This window comes from Schistocerca cancellata, chromosome 3 (assembly GCF_023864275.1).
Source record: "Schistocerca cancellata isolate TAMUIC-IGC-003103 chromosome 3, iqSchCanc2.1, whole genome shotgun sequence".
NCBI classification, from domain to species: domain Eukaryota; kingdom Metazoa; phylum Arthropoda; class Insecta; order Orthoptera; family Acrididae; genus Schistocerca; species Schistocerca cancellata.
Genome location: NC_064628.1, coordinates 41,998,533 through 42,017,544, shown reverse-complemented (window position 1 = coordinate 42,017,544; position 19,012 = coordinate 41,998,533).

Genomic DNA, 19,012 nt, shown 5'->3' with positions numbered 1-19,012 from the left:
TCTCTTTTGGAAAGAGCTTTTAGTTTTCAAAATGTGCATTCCTATTTAACAATGCCTGCACACTGAGTGTTTATAACGATATTCTGGGTGAGAACTAAGCACAGCGGCAGTTACGAACATCTCTTATTGCCAAATCCTGTGCATTGCAATAGTGCATTCTTCAGTGTGAGTGTTTTCACATCATGCAAACACAAGTTGTATATTACTCTGGACAACACCATCGTAAAGCTCGTATCATACCACAGGAGACAACCCATTTCTGAGAACATCACTGGTGAGTACAGCAAGTCATTGTAAGCATGTGCTGGCAGGTTCCCCCCCCCCCCCCCCCCATAACAATACACTGCAACACAATACTAAATTTTACCTTGCCGCCATTGCCTTGTAGTGTTCATCACTGTTTTGTTTTCCTAGAAATTGAGCACATATTATCATAGTCCAATTTTATAGTCTATACCATTTTCCTCCCCGCAGAATCCAAGTGCCTTTATCACAAAATTCTTAATTAACACATTTACAAAACAATATTGCCACCTCATAGTGAAAAGAGTATTACTATACATTGCAGTAGAGTTACTTAACAATAATTTTCTTGTGTCTATGATTCAGACCTGATCAGCATGTTTCTTTGCTTTATATTAGGATCAGTTATGGATGGTTTAGGCCAACATTGTCTGTTTGTAGAGTGACAAGTCTAACTGTCACATAATGTGTCAGGTGAAGCCAATTCATGGAATTTGGATACGGAAGCTAAACATGAAAGAAAATTAAGATTCAAAGCTGATTAATTTCCAAAATCTTGAGGGACAAGTTCGGGTTGGTTACACCAAACTACACCCATTTAGCAGTAGCTCGTTTATTCATCTAAACACATGCAAGGCTCACAGAGAACTGAACATGGTGGAACAGCCCAAAGACAATGCTCAGAGTCCAAAGACGATGCTCAGAGTACAAAGACGAACGCATATCGATGCTGGCGTCGACCTCATCGGCACCACATAGCCCTCCCCCCCACCCACCCCGCAGTATGGCCGGGGGGGGTGGGGGGTGGGGGGGGGGGGAGAGAAAGGTGTTTTGGCAGGGGTGGTCAACGGGAGCCAGACCATGGTCAGCTCGACAGCGTCATCGGGGAGCTGTGTGGGTAGATGTCGTGAAGGAAGGTTCGGCCACCAAACCTGGAAGTCACTGAAGTGAGCCAGGTGTCGTACTGGGTGTGCTGGTCATGCGGTGACAGGTAGGCTGGCGGTTTGTGGGTGGAACGGAGCGACAACGACGATGTCTCTGGTGGACATGGCGAACACACGAAGCATGTCCAGGTTGACGTCGGGTGGGAGGGGAACACATTTCACCAGGTGGCAGGGAATGGTGGAGGTTGTGTCATGAGCACTGGATGAAGAGAAACACACAACAAATAGTGTATAATCACACAGTATTATTTAGATGTCGTGGATTATGTCTGGGGGGACAGGCACAAACACCTTGAGCGAGGGCATGTTCAAGAAGGGGGGGGCGTGAGAAACCTTGACAGGGTGAGGCAGGTGATGGTGGAGAGGTCAAAGGGACTGGCGAAGGGCTCGGCGGCGAGGGCCTTATCATAGGTAAGCTCGACGTGGGGAGCATGTGGTCACTCGACGGAGTGCATGAGACTGGAGTGGAGGGCGAGGTCGGAGGAGAGCTCGGCGATTGAAGCTGGAAGTCACTCGATCAAGTGTGTAAGTCCGACGTGGAGGGAGTGGTCGGAGCGTCGTGAGCCACGACAGTGAGTGGTGTGGTTGTGGCCTGAAGGGGAGTAGAAGAAGGCTCGACATGAGCAGGCTTAAGTCTGTTGAGAGAGACTGTAACAGCTGAATCTTTCATCTGGATGTCATAGGTGTTGGCTGAGCACCGGAGAACTCAGGAAGGGCCAGTATATGGAGGTTGGAGGGGAGCACGGACGGTGTCATCTCGGAGCATGACGTACTCGCAATTGTCCGGAGATTTGGAGACGTGAACCTTAGGGCGGAATGGCTGGCAGGTGGAGGGATATGGAGGTTGATGAAGTCTGACGCAGTCCATGAAGGAAGGTAAGTCAGACTGAGGGAGAGAAGCGGAAGGGCTCACAAGTTCGGCAGGGAGAACAATGTTCTGGCCATATAAAAACTCGACTATTGTGCCTTTGAGGCCCTCCTTATAGATTGCACAAATGCCGAGTAGTACAAGGGGAAGGGCCTCCATTCATAGAGAGTCGTGGCAACGAAGAGCCGCCTTGAAAGTGCGGTGTTAGCGCTCGACTAGCCCCCTACTATGCGGGTGACATGCTGTGGTATGGATGCCGCAAATGTTACAAATCCCGTTGGACAGGGCCGACCCAAATTGTCTTCCCTGGTTAGTCGCAATGACAGTTGGACACCCATGACTCTACGAAAGCTCGAGCAACAGTTTCTGCCGTAATATTGGGGAGGGGTACAACCTCGACCCAGCGAGCTGTTCGGTCGATAGACGAGATAACATAACGAAAGTCGTTAGAGGGCCGACAATGTCAATATGTATATGCTGGAAACGCCCAGGAGGGATCGAAAAGGCGCCGGGGGGGGGGGGGGGGAGGGGGCGGGGGGTGAAGTGTGCTTGAGTACTTTGCAGCGTTGGCACACGACGGAGGAGTGTGCCCATTGCTGGCAGTCCTTGTTGACATTTCTCCACACAAAGCGCTCCGCTACGATGGACGCACGAACACCAGGGTGGGCTAAATTATGCAATGCATTGAAGACAGCTCGACGAAGCATGGTTGGGATGAGGGGGCATAACGTGCCCGTGCTGTCATCGCACCAGATCTCACCAGAAATGCCAGGGAAGGTGGTGCGGACGAAGTGTAGTGAAGAAGTAGAGTCTGAAATCAGGTTTTGTGTTTCCTCGTCGGCGGGTTGGAGGTTAGGCAGTTCAGAGAGGTCTAACAGCGAATGGATGGCATCAACTCATGAAAGGAAATCAGCAACTATATTGTCAGCACCCTTTATGTGTCTGACATTGGTGGTGATCTGAGATATGAAGTCCATGTATCTGAAGCAGCGAGGAGGCAGGTCAGCAGGCGGGTTTGTAATGGCCACAGCCAGAGGTTTGTGGTCCGTTAAAACATAGAAAGGGCGTCCCTCAACGTCAGTCTTAAAATGCCTGATCGCTTCGTAGACCGCGAGCAACTCCCTGTCGAACGCAGAATATATCCGTTGTGCATTGGTGAGCTTGCGCGAGAAGAATTGCAGAGGCGAAGTTTGGCTATCAATTGTCTGGTTAAGGACAGCGCCAATGGCAGTATCGCTCGCGTCTGTGGTGATGAAAAGCTGTGCATTGGGATGAGGATGTGCGATGGTGCAGGCCTCGGCAAGAAGATTTTTGAGGGCAGTGAAAGAGTCCATCATAGCAGGGGTCCATGGAACAGGCCGAGATCCAGAAGTGTTGGTGCCTGCCAAGGCGACCATCAGTGGGGCCTGAACCTCCGCAGCCCGAGGTAGATGTTGGCGATAATAATTAACCATCCCCAGAAAGCGCCAGAGCTGCTTGAATGATGAAGGTCTGTATAGGTTTAGTATTGTTTGTACTTTCTCAGGGGGCAGTGAAATGCCGTCGGCAGAGACCCGAAAACCAAGAAAAGTGACAGCGGGTTGATGTAGCTACAATTAGTCCTGGTTGGTCTCGATGCCTGCTGCTGCGAGAGTGTTCATAACAGTTTGCACATGTCGAATGTTGTCCTCGACTGAGGAGCTGAACACAAGAATGTCATCAAGATATGAAAAGCAGAATTTTAGGTCGAATAGCACTTTGTTGATGAAGCGTTGCCAGGTCTGGGTTGCATTTTCAGACTGAAGGTCGTGAATTGAAACTGAAATAACTCAATAGGGTTGCTGTCTTCTCGATGTCCTCAGGTGCCATGGGGATCTGGTGGTATGCCCATTTGCAATCAATAACAGAGAATGTGGTCGCACCTGCGAGGGAACTGGCAAAGTCGGCAATGTTGGGTATGGGGTAGGTGTCAATAATTGTTCATGCGTTTAGTTGACGGTAGTCTCCACACATGCACCAGGACCCCTCTTTCTTGGGTGTCATATGTATGGGCATAGACCAGCTACTGGCAGAGGGTTCAATGACGACAGAGCTTAGTAGTTCAGAAATCTGATTTTTAAGGTCAGAGAGGCGCTCGGGACAAAGTCGATGTAGTTTACTGGAGATCGGGGGACCTGGCGTGAGGCGAAGCTTGTGAACTGTGCCGTTGGTGATTACGGAAATGTTGCCGGAGGCACAGAAGGCGGTTTGTTTACAATGTGTGGCGGGCGAGGCAGGCGAGGCGTGGTCATGGTGTTCGGAGCCACTGAGCTGATGTGACGGGAGCTGAGGCGGTGAAGTGTCCCAGGACTCAACACGAGAAGATGGCCGCCGGCCCGAAGCAGTGGCACCGTGGTTGGATGAGCTCGATAGAGCTCATGAGCCGTTAGTGAGTTCATTGTCCGAGGGGAAGTTGCATAGTTTGAGGTGCTGTCTGCGAGGGGCAGGGTAGGAGCCATCAGTTCAGGAACACATGACGCTCGTCATGCATGCGCACTTGTGTCCAGCCGAGTGTCAAACGCTGCCGTGTTAGGAGGGTGTGGCCCTGCAGAACTGTCAGTACATGTTACGGCAGTCTTGATAGCACAGTTGCGAGGGGTAGCGGGAGGTAAACACACAGAGGCTCGATTGCTGGGACTGCAAGCAGATTCGGCGCACTTACTGACCTTGCTTTGTCCTTGCTGTAGTGTCTGTAATTCCTTTGCTGCATCGGAGAGCTGGAGCTGTGTTTTGTGGAGCCGGAGGGAGAGCTTGTGGTTTTCCTTGCATAAGCGAGCGACGTGTTCAAGCTTGACAAGGCACTTGTGCGTGATTTCTTGTAACATCGTCAACAGAGACGAGCATGTATGGATGAGATGAGCCCGGACCGATATGTCAATGTGTTAGCGGCGGGGGGGGGGGGGGGGGAGGGGGGGGGGGGGACGCTTGCTCGACAGAGCACAGGGGAAGTGAGTCTTGGACAGATGATGAAACACGGTGTTTCGCACTAGGTCCGGCGAAAGTTTGTGGTGTCACAAGAAATCAATACCTAGTTAGTATCGGTTCGTCAATTTTGCACACCAAAAAAGTCCACTCGAGTTTGCAGAGAGTGAGACGTTGTGGGAAGTTGAACCCGAGCATTGTAGTTTGGTTGAATTCACGGCTTGCAGTGAAGTATGATGAGGGCAGATGTTCGACGACGCTAAGGCCATAGGCAGCAGCGAAACATCGGGGCCTGTGTCCACTAGAAAAAGGTATCCCGACGAAATTTCTTTAACGTAAAGTCGTCCGTAATTATCCGGTCGTTCCCGGACAGAATGGAGCACTGGGGGGTGCCTGTCATGTTGCACACAGGAGGTGGCACCCGGACCTACCTGCGATTGGCATTTGGGACATAGTAGGGTGGTCTGCGGTTCCATGCCGCCTCACCAAACCGTGTGTGGAAGTAACAGTATGGGTAGTGCGGTTGCATTTCCTGCGGAAAGTTCGTTGCCAGTGGTGGTGGCCAAGGTTTGGTGGCCACAGCAGGTTCGGCTGCAGGAGGGGGCGTGACCGTGGGCGGAGCCGGTGACGTCCCAGTTGCTTGTTTACTGCTTCCCGGAGCGAGCGGAACAGTCGGCACAGTACGGCCCCAGCCGCGTCCGGCTCTAGGGCGATGAGACTGAACCTGAGACTTGTCAGGTAGGCAGTGGCTGGCGAAATAGAGCAGGGGCCATCGTGTAGCTTGTCAGCAATTGTCATTCTTTGCTCGACAGGTTCAGGAGACCTTTGAGCCAGAGCAAAGCGGATGTGAGGAGATAGTTTATCTGACCAGATGGCGAGGAGAGCTGTGTCAGAGAAAAGATCGGTGCTGACCAGGGCACGGAGGTGTCTCCAGAGATGGAAAGGTTTGTCGTTGCCTAGTTGCTTGACGTGGAGCACTTGCCGTATTGCTGTCTCAGCTGAGTGTGCAAGCCAACGTAGAACTGTCTTTTTGGCTAGAGTGGACCGGGTAGATGAGTCCGGGGCGTTGACCAGGTCAGCAATCAAGTCCTCCTGGTCGTGCAGGTGGGTGATGAGGCACAGAAACCTGGCTGACTCCTCGAGTTTGTAATGGTCGAACACTTCGTCCACAATTTTGAACCAGGTTGTAGCTCTGTCGGGATTAAACGGCGGCAGCGTCGGTAAGCGTTGTAGAATGTTCAGAAGAACAGGTTGAGTTGAGTTCGTCAGGACACTGCTGGAATCGAGCTGTAGTTGCTGTAGTATTCCAGGAGAGTGTGCCTCCAGGCGATGTGGAAATGATGGCTGTTCGGGTGGCAGCGTGAAGGTGACACATTGTGGTTGTGGACGATCCGTCGCGACGTGGAAGGCCAATGTGAGTGAGACACCATAATGTGTCAATTGCGGTTGTGGAAGCTCAACACGTTGCGGGTGTGTTCTGCAGACCAATGCAGATGAGACTCAGAGATGTGCCGAGAACGATAGCAGAAGCTCGACTGGAGCCAGCGCAGGGGCGACAGGTGAGAAAAAGTTCAGAGTTTGAGAATGCGTGTTAGTCCACAGAAAGCTCGACGTATGATCAGAGCCGGGGCCACCTGTGTTGCAGGGAGGCTGCGAAAGTGCGGGCTGTCCAGAAGCACAGTGTGGGAAATGATGTCGAACATGGGACGGAATGTGAGAGTGTTCACTGTTCATAGTTACTCCACTCAAAACGGTGTGAGGATAAGGTGAATGTCGTGGCATAAAACACTGAGGCATATCAGTGGGACAGAGGTGGAGGTCAGACACAGATAACAAGTTATTGTTCCTGTTGCAGACCGAAGTATCGAAGTAGGAAGGCACGTGCTGATGCTGAACCGAGGCAGGCGGGGGCATGGTCGGATGCTGAGGAGGTTGACCTGTGAACGAAGCAGTTCCGGCCACGTGGCAGGTATCTGCGTGGTACTGCATGGATTTCAGCGTGGCAAATCGTTGTCCTGGTGGTAGTAGGTTGTCCGACGAAGCAGTTGCAGAAATTGACATTGGTCCTGCACTGCACGGAGATCTGTAAGAGGTAACTGCACAGTCGATGAGGGAGGGCACATGTGGTGGTAACAAAGGCGTTTGATAGCTGGAGTCATGCACACTCCTAACCTCACTTATTGTTGCAGGCTCAAAAACGTCCAGTGAAATCAGCGGGATCATCAAGTGAGAGGCATCATGTTGCAGTCCTGGCATGTGTACATCGCCCACAACACGATGCATGTCGATCACAAAATCCGGGATTAGGCGCTGGGCCGAAGTCATTGTTCGAATGCTGTGTCGAAGTAATACGTGCGAAAATAACCGACGCGGAGGTCGCGGACACAGTAAAATGGCGAAAATGGAATACGTTACAACTCGGGGTCACCAGTGAGGGAGAAGTTTGGGTTGGTTACACCAAACAACACCCATTTAGCAGTAGTTCATTAATTCACCTAAACACATGCAAGGCTCACAAAGAACTGAACATGGCGGAACAGCCTAAAGACAATGCTCAGAGTCCAAAGACGATGCTCAGAGTACAAAGATGAACGCATATCGATGCTGGTGTCGACCTCATCGGCGCCACAATCTCAAGGAGCAGTGCAATCATACTCATACAAAACTTGCTTGTTTTACTTAAGACTAATATTTATGAGGTTGTACAGAGTGCTATATCTAAATAACTTTTTACAACTAGTTATGGCAACATATGTGAGTACATACAGATTGGCATCTGTAGCACATTCTCATTGAGCCAAGACTCTCATTTACTGATCTCAGAAGTGATGAAAATACATTTTCAGTGATCATTTATCTAGATTAGTTACTAAGTACAATAAATCTTGTAATAAAGGATCACATCATTTGAATTACTTGGACGAATAGATCTGCATCACAGTTCCATTACCTTCTCGTTAACACATCAACATCTTAGAGAAAAAGCACTTTCTATTTTTCTTAAGTATTACATCTAACAGTCCTGAAGAAACAAATCATCTTATTTTGTTCCTTGATATACATAATGATATTGCTCATTATCTTTATATTCCTTGTGTTCAATCTTTTTGTATACTGACCAAGTAATATGTTTAACTTTAAACACTACATTGTTTGTGTTTAAATCATCTTACAACTATTATTTACATAGTTATATACATAAACTAATAAATTTAATACTCTAGGCATAGCAGTGTCTAGCAGTATAGAGCACTCAACCTGTATAATCTCTAAGTCGGAGTAGTGCTCATTTATCCTTCACTTTTCTAAATTTTCTTCTGGTATGTTGAACTGTTTCTTTATGAACATTTTAAGTCTCCCATTAATTGATACAATCTTATCTCAAATATCATTAATTCTAATACGGAACATCCAGGATGGAATGTAACAGTATTATGAAACGGATAGTTGCTAGTCACCATATAGCAGAGATGCTGAATTGCAGAGAGGCACAACAAAAAGGCTGTCAGTAAAAAAACACACACACACACACACACACACACACACACACACACACATGACCACAGTCTTTCACCATTATCACTTGCTATTTCAGATTCAACTCATAGCTAATAGTTTTACTATATATTAAACATTAATTATTTGAGGATAAGCTCATTTTTCATGTATAAAAGTATTTCTTCAGAACGTAATGGGGATACAACCCTTTAATCTTGTTGGTTTTAGGCTGTGACAGAAGGTAGCTCACCTAGTGTGGACTATCTGTAATCTCATAGGAAACCGTATATAACAGTTGCCATTTGCTGTTTATGTAACCAAGAAGTGATGACTTTGAGTCAATTGTTAACAAGATTTATCCTCCTACTTTGTGCTTCTGTGTTTGTTGTAATCTTTTGTCTTTCTTAGACATGCTTATTCAGTAACTGAAATTAAAACTCTCATTACCTTTTCTTCCCAGGGAGTCGTGTCTTGTTGGGATAATGGGGTGTAAGTCTGTATGACAGCATCTGTTTATGGGTTTAACTTTTTGACACATAAGACAAGTTTTCAAGAGCTGTTGCATATGTCTCCTCTTGTTTGGGAAGTAGCAATATACACTGAACTCATTAAAGCATTTGGATTCACCATAGTGGCCCCACACATTATGAGTATACCAGATTAGTGCATTCTCACTTGAGGTTAGTACACAAACGCACCACGCCTCATATCTTGGATCACGCTTGTAAAATAGAACATAATTTTCCAGTGTCTAGCACTGTTTTATCTTACATGTTGGACTTTGTGTAAGCAAAGTTTTAATCAGGTACCAATGTGGATCTGCATTCTGTAGTTCCGCCATGTTTTTGCACATATCTGTAATTGTTATCTTTCATGAGTAGAATACAATAGTCATTAGATTGCTCAATAAGTTCTATGCATTCGGGTAATTCCTGAGGTATCAGAGCACTGGCCAGAATGTTATTGTTACTGGAAATATGGATTACCGCATAACAATATCCTTGCCAAAAAAAAAAGAACCAGTATGCTAAGCACAGGTGAAGTAATTTGCAAGATGTTAAAAAACCTAATGCTTGAGATCATGGTAGACTTTAATTTGCCTCCCCGAAATGTAATAATCAAACTTCTTAAATTCTCACACTATTACTAATGTCTCGACTTCCATGGCTGAGTACACCTGTGCACATTGTAACAATATTTGGCCTGCAAAACTAATGACACAAATATTCTAATTTCCACCTTCATCATTAATTTGAAACAGACAATCTCCAAGTTGTTCATGTCAGGATGGTGCAATATGTTTGAGCTAACCTTAACCTAGGCACCTGTTATGGCATCAAAATCTTTTTTACATTCATTAGTCAACATCCATTGTGCATTTTTCTACAACAGATTCAAAAGAGCGGTACTATTTAAAAGCTGATTTGGTATAAATCTTCAAAATAACGAACACAAACCAAAAAATGCCTTAAGCTGTATTTTAGTGTGGGGCTATGTAAAATGTTCTATGGCACCGATTTAATCAGGACCAGGTATGGTACAATTCCTTCAGAAGATACAGTGTCCAAGAAACTTTATCTTATCTTCCAAAAACTTTGATTTCTTTAAATTTCCAGTTATACCTACTTCAGAGAATTTCTGGTATCATTCTTAGTAAATTCATATATTCCTCCCAGGTGTGGGTGGCCGTCGGTATATCGTCAATGTATAATGTAGCCCTATCAAGCAGTTCAGGCCCCAGTACTGTATCTAGTGCAGTTATGAATACTCATAAACTTACATTGAGACCAAATGGAAGCACATAAAACTGGTAGCTCCTTCCACCAAAGATATATTTCCTAGAGTCATTTTTAAGACTCACGTGCCAGTACGGACTTCTTAAATGAATACTAGTAAGATATCTTAACCTGTGAAATTTCTGCAGCTGCTCATCTCAGTTATCTGGATGTGTTCCCATAGTTACAATAATTTTATTAATTGCCCTTGTGTCCAGAACCAAGCGAACACTTCCATCATGTTTCATAACTCATAATAATGGACTACAATAAAGCACTAAGAAGGATTCAGTAGTTCTCCATTTTAGCACTTGTTTAATTTCTGCAGCCATTGCTGTCCTCTTGGTCCAAGGGATAGTTGTTTTTTTTGGTTACTGTAAACTTCATGACAGCAGACTTCCATAGTCTGGCATGTCTTAGTAACGCCGGCTTTACTTACAAATACATAAACATAGCTTAATAACAAATCTCTCATTTATGCTTGATGCAGTGTATCAGTAATGGTGGATTCAGAATTTATTTTTCAACAAACTTTCTTTTGTGTTTTTGTCCTAAGTAATTTTATTCGCAAAACTTGGCAGTATTTACCATGCTCCAATTTGGTTTTTATCAAATTTACTACAATTTCTTGACCAACGATGTCCAAGGTGCATTTCCCTGTAGATAAGTCAATAATTGCATAGGAAACTATGCTTAAAACGCGTTTGACTATCGATTTATTTGTGATTAGGAACGGGCATTTCACTACTCCACTTCCTAATTTCTCATCTGTTTGTGCTGACCTTGATATTTTGTGACTTTACACCAATAACCCCAGTAATCCTACAGTTTTGTACTGGATTGGTTGGTACTTTGCTAATCTCATGTATTTTATTAACCAAATTAGATGATAAAATTTTCAAGATAGTTCATGTGTCTAATATGAATATGGTTGGTATTCCACCCACTACTGCTGGGGCTGTTGCCTGTACAATGACTTTGTTACGATTTCATTTCAAATTATATGTGGTTAATTCTTCTCAGATGTTCACATTATCATCATAACGTAACACGTTTACTTTATAGTGTTGGTTACTCCCACTGTGTCCCTTGGTTTAACCTTTGTTGTCATACTTAAGGCTGAAAGAAGTGGTTAATTTGCCAGTTCACTTTAAAAGTTGCCATATCATATAGAATTCTAAGTAATTGTTGGTTATTTGTATCATGGTTTGTGTTTGTGATGATAAGAGTACAGCCTGTAATCCAGGATGAAAATAATAATGTCTGTGTCTGTGTCAAACCTTATCGTATTAACACTCGGCATGCCATGGATAACAAGGCAGCATCGTTGGTTACATGATTGGATTGACATTGTCATCCAGTGATGTACCAACATCAAAACTTTTAAGTGGTGCAAAGTGGAATGTTCTGCGCCATTATTGTTGTTGTGGTTTTTTTGTTGCTATTATTCTTGTTTTTGTTGCTTGTATTAGCTGTGAACATATGAAGTTATTTATGGTCAGACAAGTATTCACAGATTGAAATTGAATGCAAAATGGCACTGCACCCATTCCATACAGTGCAGGGTTAGGTGACATGCCTAGGCTATTTAAGTCATTACCACGTGTTTCATCATGTACAGAAGGACTAGGCTGATTATCTTCTACATAAACATAGGTTGATGGTTCAGTGGCTTTCTGTTTGACAGTCATCAACTCTTGCTTCAAACCACTAATTTGCAAAGTGACATCCTCTTGCCTCTTTGACAAGTCTTTGCTTATAGCTACTATAATGTATTGTATTGTATTTTTATTGATCCAGGCAATCATAGTATTGTACAGCTGTACATATGAAATTGGATAGATCAAGAGAGCTATTTACAAATAATTTTTACAAATTGATTTTTACATTATTTTGTAGCAAGGAAATTATCTATCTTAAACAAAACCAATCGTAGAATTGTAAGGTTGTACAGACGATATTGGACAGGTCGAGGGAACATATTTGCAAGTAATATTTAATAAATTGATTTTACATTATTTTGCAATGAGGAAGTTAGCTATCTTTAACAAAACAGTAAATACAAATGTTGTATGGTAAAATACAAACAGCCAATACAAATGTAATAGTAATATGTTCTAGTTCTGTGTTAACTCTCTTTTCTGTTGTGATAACATTTCACCTACTGTTTGCTGCACAACTCTTGACAATTCTGAATTTAATCTTGCATTCGCAAACCACTTGTTATATTTCTTGTCAAAGCTCTCTCTCTCTGCTCATCAAACAGACATTTAATTTTAGACTCGTGTTCTACAAAATAATTTTCTACTTTTAGGTCTACTTTAGGTCTAATTTGTGAACTGACTCATTGATCTTTGATTGTTCATTAGGTAAGCCCTCATATGTTTCCTTCAAGTCAGTGACATCAGTGGTTAATGTACTATGATGTCAAGTTTAGTACTGTAGTACACAGGATGGAAATCTGAGAAGGAATGTCATTATGTAAGGTAGACATTTCATTATTAGTACAGACCTCAGTACGTAAGGTGCTTATTTCATCTTTAGTACATGTTTCATTGCGTAAGGCAGTCATTTCATTGCATATTTCAGATGTCATCTGTCTTAACATTTCCACTAAACTATTAAATGTTGTGGTAGTTGAACCATATATTTATGTAGTAGTGCAACTAACAACAGGATTAATGGTCTCAATTCTATTGTGCAATTCAAGTTCACATGCTAAGGCATCTGCATCATGAACGACCACATCAGCAAATTCTGTCTCGTGTAAATTTTCAGGCACCATGTATGCTAACTTCCCTATCTTTACCAGGTAGCAAGTGGGCAGATAAGTTTGGTAATTGTGAACCGTGTTTGTATTAAAAATGAGGCAACAAACGATTTGGCATTACATGGAATAGTATAGATAAGACTTTATGGAGTAACTTTAGATTGCGAAGGTTCAACTTTTCTGAGATGTGAAAATCTGCACTTAATGGCATGCGGTTGTTGCAGAAATTGGTACATCACCAAAGTGATCTTCCAACTTCAACTACACTGGAAAAGATAAATCTTGTTATCATTATCCACAAAGGTTAGCACAGTGCCTTGAAAGTGAAACATAGACAAAGGTATAGATTAAAGTTATTAGTATTCAACTCATCTAATATTGGTAAAGTAGTTCAAGGTGAATGGGACCAAGACCACTTAAAATTACTGAAAACCCAGACTAATGAAATTTATGTGGCAGAAAGACATAAAACAACGTTGAAAATATAAATAAAATTGTGTTGAAAAGAATAAGGGTGTCAAAGCATAAACTTTATTAAAGGAAAGTGTTTAAATAAGCATTTACATCACAGAATAAAGGTTTTAACTTAAGCCAGTCACAGTTTACTTCATGAAATACTTGTGGAGTCTCTTTTGTTACGTGAAGCTGCAACGCTTAAGTGTGGCAACATCACACCACCATCTGAAGGCCAGGGTATCAGTCAGGGTTGCATCAGGCTGCTGTTCCACACAGTGCATGGTGGCCTCAAGTGCAGTGTAGCAATCAGTGTGACTCATCATCAGTACAATTTCAGCCTCATCGTCATCATCACTCTTACACAGCATTGGAGTGTTACCGATGTCAATTATAGAAGAGCCTGTAACTTCCAACTGTCTCCTCACAGCCTGGCAATCTTCTAAGTAAATCACACAGTGAGCAATCATCCTTCATCAAAATCTGCAGTTTCTGTGTCTGGCCTATTTTCCAGTAGAATATTTCTCCATAACTTACAACTTTATCTTGCTCCAGGACTCTAATCCAGAACACTGTGTCCTTCGCAGTCAGTTTCTTTAAATCTCCTACAATGCTTTCACTGCCTTCCAAATCAAGGTTGATTGTAGCAATCATCAACTATCTTTTATCTTGAGGCATTCCAGATCGCCCTGATCCACTGGCTGAATAAAGCTGGTAACATTTGGTTGAAGAAATAAGGTGCAGATTCCCTCACTCTGCAGTTCTTCTACACTTGGGTGTGAGGACGTATTATCCATTGTCGAAAGATCTTCGCAGGGAAATCCCTTTGACTTTAAAATCTTTTTGTGCTCTATTACAAATGAGCTCAAAAACCAGTTCTTAAGGATTTCCTCATTCACCCAAACATTGTTTTGAGCATGTAGGTAGCTGGAAGTGCTGACATTGCTACATTCTTGAATGCCCTTAGCTTGGCAAACTTCCCAATCAAAACTAGGTTTAGTTTGTTGTTTCCTGTTGCATTTGAAGCTGCCATAGCTGTGAAATACTCTTTACTTTTTTGTGTACAGGACCACTTTTTTCTTCATGAGAAGCAAGTGTTTTTGATGGCAACACTTTGAAATTTAAACCAGTTTCATCCCAGCAGTAAATTTGTTCATTAGATAAATTTTCTTCAGTTATGATTTTTTTAAAACTTTACAATAAATCCCGAAACGGCCGCACAACCACCACATACTTTTCTCTACAAACATCTGGTTGACACACTCCATACCTTTTCGTCCAATTGTCAAGCCAGCCCTTACTAGTGGCAAAACTTTGATCTCCCCCATGGAGCTGGTTTCTAAAAAACAAAGCTTTCTCCTGCAAGATTGGGTCAGAAATCGCAGCCTCCTTCTATCTTTGTCATGTAAATCGCATGAACAATGCCTCACTTGCATTTTCAAACTCCGATTTCTTAATAGTTTTTCGGTTGAGAGAAACTTGAGAGCATATTTTTGAAAACAGCTGACCCAATTTCAGTCGGTTTCTTCGACAGTGACCGATAGCAACTTCTCTGACACTGAATTCGAGCAAGTTTTTTTTTTCTTGGTTCTCCTTAGTCAAGTCGTTTCATTGCTTTTAATTTAACATTCAAAGATACAAATTTTGCTTTTCTTTGTTGCAACACTCATTTTTAAAATGTTTACAAACAGAAACAGTTAACAGAGAGAAAAAGAAATGCAATACAGCATTGTACTGACCAACAATTACAAAAAAATACTACTTTCAACAAAGGGATTACTTGTGTAAACAATTAAAACATACGCAATGTGTCACTGACACAGACACAACTATGGGAAGTGAGTGGTTAAACAGATTATGTGCTCTGAGCCGGTAGGGGAAACAGATCGAGGTTCGATACGCTGTACAGAAGATTTTTTTTTTTAACACGGTTCGGATTGACATGAACCTCGATATATCAAGACTCGAAATATCGAGACATGCTAAATTGCTGCAAGCAAGAAGGCAGCGGGGCCTGAGTCGTGCTTGGGTTGCTCAGTTGGTAGAGCACTTGCCCGCGAAAGGCAAAGGTCCCGAGTTCGAGTCTCGGTCCGGCACACAGTTTTAATCTGCCAGGAAAGTTTCATAACAGCACACACTCCGCGGCAGAGTGAAAATCTCATTCTGGAAACATCTCGCTGTGGCTAGGCCATGTCTCCGCAACATCCTTTCTTCCTGGAGTGCTAGTTCTGCAAGGTTCGCAGGAGAGCTTCTATGAAGTTTGGAAGGTAGGAGACGAGATACTGGCGGAAGTAAAGCTGTGAGGACGGGGCGTGAGCTGTGCTTGAGTAGCTCAGATGGTAGAGCACTGCCGGCACAGTAGCTCAACGTGTTCGGTCAGAGAGCCGGTTGGCCTCTGTAATAAAAAAAGCTGAGTGGAAGGATCAACAAACGAACTTGACCGGATGTCATGTGACGTCCGCAACGACCAAACAGAACGATCAACAACGAACAAAATGAAAAAAAAAGATGGTGGAGCACTTACCAGCGAAAGGCAAAGGTCCTGAGTTCGAGTCTCAGTCCGGCACATAGTTTTAATCTCCTGGAAAGTTTTACATAAGTGAAGTCATTACACGTTTGTTTTGTACCGAGGACATGCTTTTTCATAAGATGCCGACCTTAATTTTCCTCAGTTCCTCTCTTAATATGCCACTGTTTCAGAATTCTGTCGCAACTGCATCTGCACAAAACGTTTAGTGAGGTCAGACTGCGTAAACTCCGCTGTATTTTGGCAAAAGAAGCGAATTTTAACATAGCAACAAGAGAAATGTGTTTGTCTTACACAAAATTCTTCTCTGAAAGCTATAAATGGTTAACAAACCAGGCGAAAATAAATCGGTCCATTTTCGGTGGAATTCTTTTGAGATACTAACGGAAGAAGAGGTTCAGTTGAGAAAGGCATTTTCCCTCAAGCGCCCTGAGCGACACCCCACCACCGCCGCTTTCCCACGCTTCCTGCAGCCGACTGCTCATCTAGCGGCCACGACATTTTGCGGCACTATATGCAGGTAGAGGATAATTGTTAACAACATAAAGGGACAGAAAAACTAATTTTTTACAGTCACGATTCCTGCCTTGAGTCTGGCACTGCTTCCCAAATTCGGTGCACTGGCCACTCTGTAGTTCGCCTATACGACATAGCGGGCTCTGTCTCAACTACTGTTCGGAAGTGCTATGCAGAATTTGTCACATATGCATACAGAGGCTGTCCCCGATTAGGAGTGGGAGCAAGGGAGAGGACAGAATACAGAAGCTGTTATGAGATGCTTCAGTCAAAAGCAATAGTCGCCGCCAACAAAAATACTGATCCCATATTTCTTGGGGGCAGCATAGTTTATTCACTGGTTCTGCCTGTAGATCAAATAAAACTTTAAGTGAATTAGGAGAGGGGGTGCAGAAACCAAATCTCGCCCCCCCCCCAATACACTATGTGATCAAAAGTATCCATATAGCCCCAAAAACATACGTTTTTCATATTAGGTGTATTGTGCTGCCATCTACTGCTAGGTACTCCATATCAGCGACCTCAGTAGTCATTAGACATCGTGAGAGAGCAGAATGGAGCGCTCCGCAGAACTCACGGACTTCGAACGTGGTCAGTTGGCGGGGTGACACTTGTGTCATATATCTGTACACGAGGCTTCCACTCTCCTAAACATCCCTAGGTCCACTGTTTCTGATGTGATAGTGAAGTGGAAACGTGAAGGGACACGCACAGCAAAAAAGCGTACAGGCTGACCTCGTTTGTTGACTGACAAAGACTGCCAACAGTTGGTGAGGGTCGTAATGTTATAATAGGCAGACATCTATCCAGACTATCACACAGGAATTCCAAACTGTGTCAGGATCCACAGCAAGTATTATGACAGTTAGGCGGGAGGTGAGAAAACCTGGATTTAATGGTCGAGCGGCTGCTCACAAGCCACACATCACGCCAGTAAATGCCAAACGACACCTCGCGTGGTGTAAGGAGCGTAAACATTGGACGATTGAACAGTGGATAAACGTTGTGTGGAGTGACGAATCACGGTACACAACGTGGCGCTATGATGGCAGGATGTGGGCATGGCGAATGTCCAGTGAACGTCATCTGCCAGCGTGTGTAGTGCCAACAGTAAAATTCAGAGGCGGCGGTGTTGTAGTGTGATCGTGTTTTTCATGGAGGGGGCTTGCACCTCTTGTTGTTTTGCGTGGAATCATCACAGCACAGGACTACATTGATGTTTTAAGCACCTTCTGGCTTTCTACTGTTGAAGGGCAATTCGAGGTTGGTGACTGCATCTTTCAACACGATTGAGCTCCTGCTCATAAGGCACGGCCTATGACGGAGTCGTTACACGACAATAACATCCCTGTAAAGGACTGGCCTGCACAGAGTGCTGACCTGAATCCTATAGAACACCTTTGAGATGTTTTGGGACACAAGTGTTGCGGCACTTCTGCTTGCTCGCGGAGGCCGTACACGATATTAGGCAGGTGTACCAGTTTCTTTGGCTCGTCAATGTATGTCTATTTGTTCTTCTGCACAGTAACTGTACGTTATGTAGTGACAAGAAAACAACAAACCAAACAAGCCGTGACAATGTCGCATTTTCATTTTTTATCGGTGCTTGCTTACAATAAAGATGTATTAATTTTAAAGGAATGCCGCGGTCGAATAAATGAACGCGCCAAGTGTACTCATTGTTGCAAGCGGCTGATTGGTGTAATGACGCGGCAGACTGATGTAGTGAAGTACACTCCTGGAAATTGAAATAAGAACACCGTGAATTCATTCTCCCAGGAAGGGGAAACTTTATTGACACATTCCTGGGGTCAGATACATCACATGATCACACTGACAGAACCACAGGCACATAGACACAGGCAACAGAGCATGCACAATGTCGGCACTAGTACAGTGTATATCCACCTTTCGCAGCAATGCAGGCTGCTATTCTCCCATGGAGACGATCGTAGAGATGCTGGATGTAGTCCTGTGGAACGGCTTGCCATGCCATTTCCACCTGGCGCCTCAGTTGGACCAGCGTTCGTGCTGGACGTGCAGACCGCGTGAGACGACGCTTCATCCAGTCCCAAACATGCTCAATGGGGGACAGATCCGGAGATCTTGCTGGCCAGGGTAGTTGACTTACACCTTCTAGAGCACGTTGGGTGGCACGGGATACATGCGGACGTGCATTGTCCTGTTGGAACAGCAAGTTCCCTTGCCGGTCTAGGAATGGTAGAACGATGGGTTCGATGACGGTTTGGATGTACCGTGCACTATTCAGTGTCCCCTCGACGATCACCAGTGGTGTACGGCCAGTGTAGGAGATCGCTCCCCACACCATGATGCCGGGTGTTGGCCCTGTGTGCCTCGGTCGTATGCAGTCCTGATTGTGGCGCTCACCTGCACCGCGCCAAACACGCATACGACCATCATTGGCACCAAGGCAGAAGCGACTCTCATCGCTGAAGACGACACGTCTCCATTCGTCCC